The sequence below is a fragment of the Cyprinodon tularosa genome, unplaced genomic scaffold (assembly GCF_016077235.1).
Source record: "Cyprinodon tularosa strain WSP-4 unplaced genomic scaffold, ASM1607723v1 ctg124, whole genome shotgun sequence".
Lineage (NCBI taxonomy): Eukaryota > Metazoa > Chordata > Actinopteri > Cyprinodontiformes > Cyprinodontidae > Cyprinodon > Cyprinodon tularosa.
The window spans coordinates 2,733,028-2,739,599 of record NW_024038048.1 but is presented as its reverse complement, the minus strand read 5'-3'; the positions used below and the strand labels follow the sequence as shown (position 1 = coordinate 2,739,599).

Genomic DNA, 6,572 nt, shown 5'->3' with positions numbered 1-6,572 from the left:
GAAAAAATATCTATAAGTGAAACGTGTAAAGGTGATGCGCTTAACTATTTTCAGTAGGTTTTTTTTTATCAATTAGTGTTTGAAAATGTGTTATATTATATTTTTGTGCCCCCAACATGATTTTTGTATATATATAAAAAAAAGGTTTTCAGCATTTTGTTTAAAACATTCAACAGAAGGTGTCTGCAGAAATGATTGGATGCATTATTATTATTGAGAAAGTTGTATTAAATGTTGTTTTAAAAATGCAAAGACAAAAAGAGAAACCTAAGGATTTTATTTTGAGCTCCTTGAATCTCGGCTCCATTTCTGTTTATTGGTCTCAACTACAGAGAGGGTTTTGGACCTGGGATGGTTCTAGGGGCCAGAGCTCCTGTAGTACTGGTCCTGGGCCCTGTACCAATAACACGACACAGTATCAGTTTATCATGAATAAGTTTTGATATGCACTGGAACAGAATCCAGAATTGATAGGAACTTTGGGCTAATTCATGTTTTTATTTTTTCTGCTTTATTGATATTTTAAATACGAAGTTGTTGCACTTTTAGCATCAGTCATACTGTGATAGCTTGTTTTTGCTCATTTTAAGGGATTCCAGAGCCACAAATGGCTCTTTGGTTCACTTAGTATATCAAAATTTTTTATTTTGCCCTGTTTTTTTTTTATTTTTTTATATTGTTTTGTGCCCCCATAAAAACAAAAAAACAAAAAAAAAAACGGTACCCCACCCCAGTAAATTTGGTCTAAAATGATAAGCAAGATAGTTTTAAGCATTTAATTTAACATTTAGTTCACTGTCTACTCTAGTTTCTTCGGGATTTCTTTTATTTTAGTTCTATGTCACACATAGATTATTTGCCATGGAATTATTTAACACTTTTAACAATAAATCCAGCTCAGCGCTGTATAGCAACCTTGTCCACCATAATACATGCATTTCATTGTTTTTGCACCATGTGACCAATGAAGTGATCATGTTCAGAAAGGACTGAGCTTTCATGGGAAAAAAAATTCTAAAGTGTCTCTGTTGTTTTCAATATTAATGCAACATTCAATACATTTAATATGGGATTCTAAAAAAGATATACTGAATAAAGAGTGTATTTTTTTCAGCTGGAAACTGTTTGATGCCTGATAACTTGAACTAATGTAAAACACAATACACTTTTCACTTACACTAAATTCATCCAAGATAAGTAAAAACAAATGAGACATATTTTCATGTATTTGTGCATCTTAATGAGGGACAAATGTTGAAGCTTAATTAAACTTTACTACATAAATTAAACAATAAAAGTGGTTAAAGATAGCATCACCTAAAATGGACAAAACTAATTTAGTTAGTGATGCTGTTTGTAATATTATTAGACCTTTGGGTAATTGGATTTATAGAAATGTTTGTTTGGGTCATGGATTGACTTTGGTTCCATTTTATGGCTTAATTGCTGAAAATGTTTGGGAACCGTTGCTCCAGTGTTTTGGTCAAGCAGCTTGAACATGTTTACAATTTCAAATGTCCTCTAATCTCAGAGGTAAAACTCTCACAATGCTGAGCATCAGGTAAATGTGCACCAGCTGTGTCTGTGAGCGATTAGGCTGGAAAAATATGAGATTTTCCTAAGTTAATCCTTACCAGAAATCTAATCTTTATTGCATTTTAAAATGTTTTAAAAAGTATTTTTGCTCTGTTTTTAATATTATTGTATTTTTAATAAACCATATAATTGAATATATGGTTTATATAACTGTTTTTATCATTATGTTTTTAGGAGAGTTTGTTTGTGTGTCTGTCTCTGTACAGGATAACTTGAAAAGTTATGATGGGATTTTAAAATATTTTTTTTTACCAGAGGCGTGCCTCGTGTCAAGAAAGAATTTCATTCAAATTTCCTAATGATCCAAAACATGTGAGCTTTAGCTATAGGTTCAAGACACAATATGGGGGAAAGTTTGCTGCTGAGCAGATGTCTGCGCTTTTAGAGTGGTTTTCTGGTTAAATTTGATATGTATTCAAGTTAATATTTCACAGTGGGTGTCCTAACATTTCGTGGCTCCTGAATAATGATGAGTTTAATTTTGATCATATGTGTCCAACTCGGGGCCCGAGGGCTCGATCCGGCCCTCCAACATGATTTATCCCACCCTCAAAAGCCCAAAAAGGCATGTCTGCCATAAAATAGAGGGATTAATTAAGCACAAATTGTCAACAGCTGCTAAATAAATGATCCAGATTTATAATACTAGAGCATCAGCTCTTTTTGAAAATAAAATGAGGAACTTAAAGATTCGATGCGCCCATATGTAAATCTGGGTCAGTATCTATATCTGATATCACTGCTGCATTTATGGCTGATTATAACCAGTATTATATATTTTCTTACCTTTTGGACACTGTAAAATCACTGTCACTTGACAATCACCATGTAACTAATCCTCCCCATGGAAAGGAATCAGCAACTAGATGAAAATAAACATTGGTTGTTGGTATGGGACCTGGTTTACTGTTATGACGATATTGAAATGCTAAAAAATGTATTAATGCCGATATTTCATGCATTCCTAGATCAAAAGTTTAATTTTAAACTGATTCAACCAGCTCACTGAAATATTTGGAAATGATAAAACAGCTGCCAAGGTTTGAAGGAGGTTTTTGAGGACACAAATGCAGAGATGAGGAGGCTGAGAATAGTTTTGCTGATTTAATTAAAAATCCCATAGCCAACTGAAGCAAAGTCCAAAAATACTGAAAACCAAAAAATCCAGGAGACATCATGGAAAACCCACATAGGGAGCAAAGAGATGATTAAAAAACAAATCAACAAGAAACAAGCTATGAGGAACTGCAGAGGTGGTGCACATATGGGGAACAGAACAAAGGACGGACTAATGAGCTGATATGGAGCAGGTGTGAATAGAACTAACTAGAGCCAAGGGGAAAGAAAACAGGCACAAGGGGGCAACAGAGAGTGACTCAAGAAATACAAAACTGCATAAATACTGTATAACAGAAAATAGAAAAGAGACCAATGAACCAGAAAACACAGAATAAATCAAAATAGAAATGAAAAGTCTTCAAACTGAAGAAGAAGGAGAGAACAACAAAAGCAGCCCAATATGAAAATTAGTTTGACAGCCTAAATTTAGAGAAAGGTCCATCCATCCATCCATCCATCCATCCATCCATCCATCCATCCATCCATCCATCCATCCATCCATCCATCCATCCATCCATCCATCCATCCATCCATCCATCCATCCATTAGATTAGATTAGATGAGCTTTATTGATCTCACAGCGGAGAAATTCACTTGTCACATATTGGCATAGAAGTCAAAGAGGGTGCAAACAAGGAAGAAAAGGTGGATTAGGAATAAACAATAAACAATATATATATACAGTATATCCAGGTATATACAGTATATCATGATAAATAAGGATTAAGGTGCAAGTGTACATGTATCGCACACGATGAAAAACAAAATAAAAATAGGAACTAAGGAAATAAGAAATAAAAAAAAAATATGTACAGTCCGGATGGCTTATATACAGGTGGATTTACTTTTACGTTAAAGTGTAGTAGGTAAGGAGCAACGGTGAGGTAGTGGTATGACTATTCTATTCACATATATTGCACATTCAGCATATTGCACAAAATATTGCACTTACAGTGGCCTCCCTCTCCTGTATCTCTCCTGCTCTCTCTATCATCCTTCCTTCTCATCCCTCACTTTTTTTTAACCAAAGAAACCAGAAATGTCTCCACTTTTAAATCTCCATTTCCTCTGCAATACATAAGCATTAAACATTGTAAGAAAAAAGCCAATTTACGAGGTCTATAGCAAAATAAGGCCAGAAATTATTTATCAAATTCACACAGGTCCCATAAGCAGTAAAATATAAAACATATATATAACAGTATATCTTATATGTTTTGGTAAATGGTGGTTAAAATCTAGGGCTGTTATGGTCATTTAACAAAAAATTATTAAAAGCATTTTAATGTCATTGATACTAGGACCAGAATTCTGATACTATTACAATTCCCACTGGCCATCAATTTGACGGTGGGGACATCGACTGAAATGGTTCTAGTGTGCGAAATAAACCCATTGAGGGTATGTAAACCTTAAAACAGGGCTAATATATATATATTGTGCAGCGCTGAAGCACCGGGGACTGTTTTCTTTGCCTCTCCAAAGCTGGCTCATATGCGACGGAGGGGTTGGTAACTTGTGGCACTCTGGAGCACATGTGGTTTGCACGCAACTGTTTTACCAGTTCATGGATAAAAACTCTGCGTGAGATGGCGACGTTCAAACAGCTCCTGGACACCACCAACACGTTTTAGCTGCTATGTCCAGGAGATTGTAAAGAGCCACAAGCCACCTTCGCATTAGAGTTTGTACAGAATACTTTTTAATCATCTGATCCAAAACGTCCAAGCATTTGTCGGTCTCTCCATCACTGCCCAAATCTCTATCATCAATATTTTGAAGCCTTTCTAAAGCCTGTTTCACTGTTGGATTTCTTCTGAAAACCATTTTTACGTATTAGCCAAATGCCAATACGTGATGTTGAGAGGATTGCTGGTTGCAGCGGTCCTCTCAACATCAGAACTTTTTTAAATTACGCACTAAATCATTAAATGAGCCATATAGTGATGCTAAAAAGTATAATGTTCTAGCCTTAAATTATTTTAAGATATACTTTTATTGAACAACAGCAACAGAAAAGAGAACTTTCAACCTTAATACTCTGAGCACTGTGAGCGCTCGAGCACATCAGAACAAACAAGGACAAATATTAAAAAACGTGTTAAAGTAGGGTGGTAACCGAGAAACAAGGTTCTACAGCAGGGGGCTGTCCCCCCCCATGTCTCCCTGTAGATCTGCCCCTGGGAACACCTGAGAGAAACAAAGTAAAGCAAGAAGGAGGTTTATCACAGATTCTTCTTTACTTAAACAGGCGTGCAGACGAGGCAGAGGTCTTAATCTGATGCAGCATCCAAATGAGAAACACGTCTGTTGTTTTTCTATTTTCACTGACAGGCTTCAGTGCAACCACCAGCTATAGAGCTACGTTGTTCTGTCTCTCTCTGCTATGTTACTGTCTGATTTTACTGGTAAATGTTGCTCTTATCTTTACCATCGTGTTCCATCAGAAGCTGCATGAACCCATGTATATTATTTTGTGTAATCTGTGTATTAATGCGCTGTATGGGACTGCAGGCTTTTACCCCAAATTTATCTATGATCTGTTATCTGACAGTCGTGCCATACCCTATGCAGGGTGCCTTTTACAAATCTATGTTATTTATTCTTATGCAATGGTTGACTACTCTGTTTTAGTGCTAATGGCTTATGACCGATATGTGGCTATCTGCAGACCACTGACCTACCACTCTGTCATGACGGTGAAAAGGACTTTGGCTTTAGCTTGTGTTTGCTGGCTGGTTCCTCTGTAGTGTGAGCTGCTGGTTATCAGCCTTACATCAACTCTTAGGTTATGTGGTTCCCATATAGACAAACTTTACTGTGAAAACTGGTCCATTGTTAAACTTTCTTGTGGTTCAACAAAAGTAAATGATATAGCTGGACTCATTGTTATTGCCTTTTATATTGTTCAGTTTCTCTACATCGTCTGTTCTTACGTCCAGCTCATAAAGTCGGCTCTGAGGTCCAGGGAGGGCAGAGGGAAGTTTATCCAGACATGCGTTCCGCATCTCATTTGTCTGTTTAACGTCTCAACGGCTTTGCTGTTCGATATCATGTACTCGAGGTATGGATCTCCATCTGTGCCGCAGAGTTTAAGGAACTTCATGGCGGTGCAGTTTCTCATATTTCCACCAATTCTTAATCCCGTCATTTATGGACTGATCCTCACAAAAATTAGGAGGACAATGATGCATTTGTGTGTGGTCGCATTTCAAGGGTTTAAACTTGAAAGTCAAGTTTGACATCTGCTTTTTTTGTTGTTGTTTTTTTTTCTTTAAAAAGAATTTTATGAAAGGCTCTGCAGTCAAGATTATGGAAAATGTGTAACTTGTCTTTATCATAAAACACCAATATAATAAAAAACAAACTGATAAGCAGGATGTATATGGCACGGGAAAAATGATATAGAAATAAGTAAAAAATATTTGAAATTAAATGTATTTACCCTTGCTTTGAGTAGGTAAATGAGATTGCCATTGGAATGAGTATCTTTATTCTTAAAATAGGATAATTAGATAATATGTGCTTGAAATAAGACAATGCAATTGTGTTTTCTTATTTTAAGTGTAAATTGTCTTGTTCCATTGGCAAAATGTCTCTTTTACCTCCTTAATCCAAGAACAAATGCACAAATTTTAAGAAAAAATGACTTACCTAGATTTTGATTTTTTCCAACGGGAGCATTTCTAATTGCTTCAGATCTCTCTGTCTGTACAAATCAGTATAAATTGCATCTATTTTTGGTTTCATATAAATAAACTGAAATGTTTCCAATTTTATCACATGGATTTGGCATTCCTTGAAGCTGAGAAATTATATTTTATTTAAATTATGACCTGTATTTTTTAGACCAGATC

At 35.6% G+C, this 6,572-nt stretch overlaps 1 pseudogene; it reads left to right on the top strand.

The window, feature by feature from the left end:
* The first annotated feature begins 5,009 nt into the window (after positions 1-5,009).
* LOC119777524 lies at positions 5,010-6,004 on the top strand (annotated as a pseudogene).
* Positions 6,005-6,572: the final 568 nt, after the last annotated feature.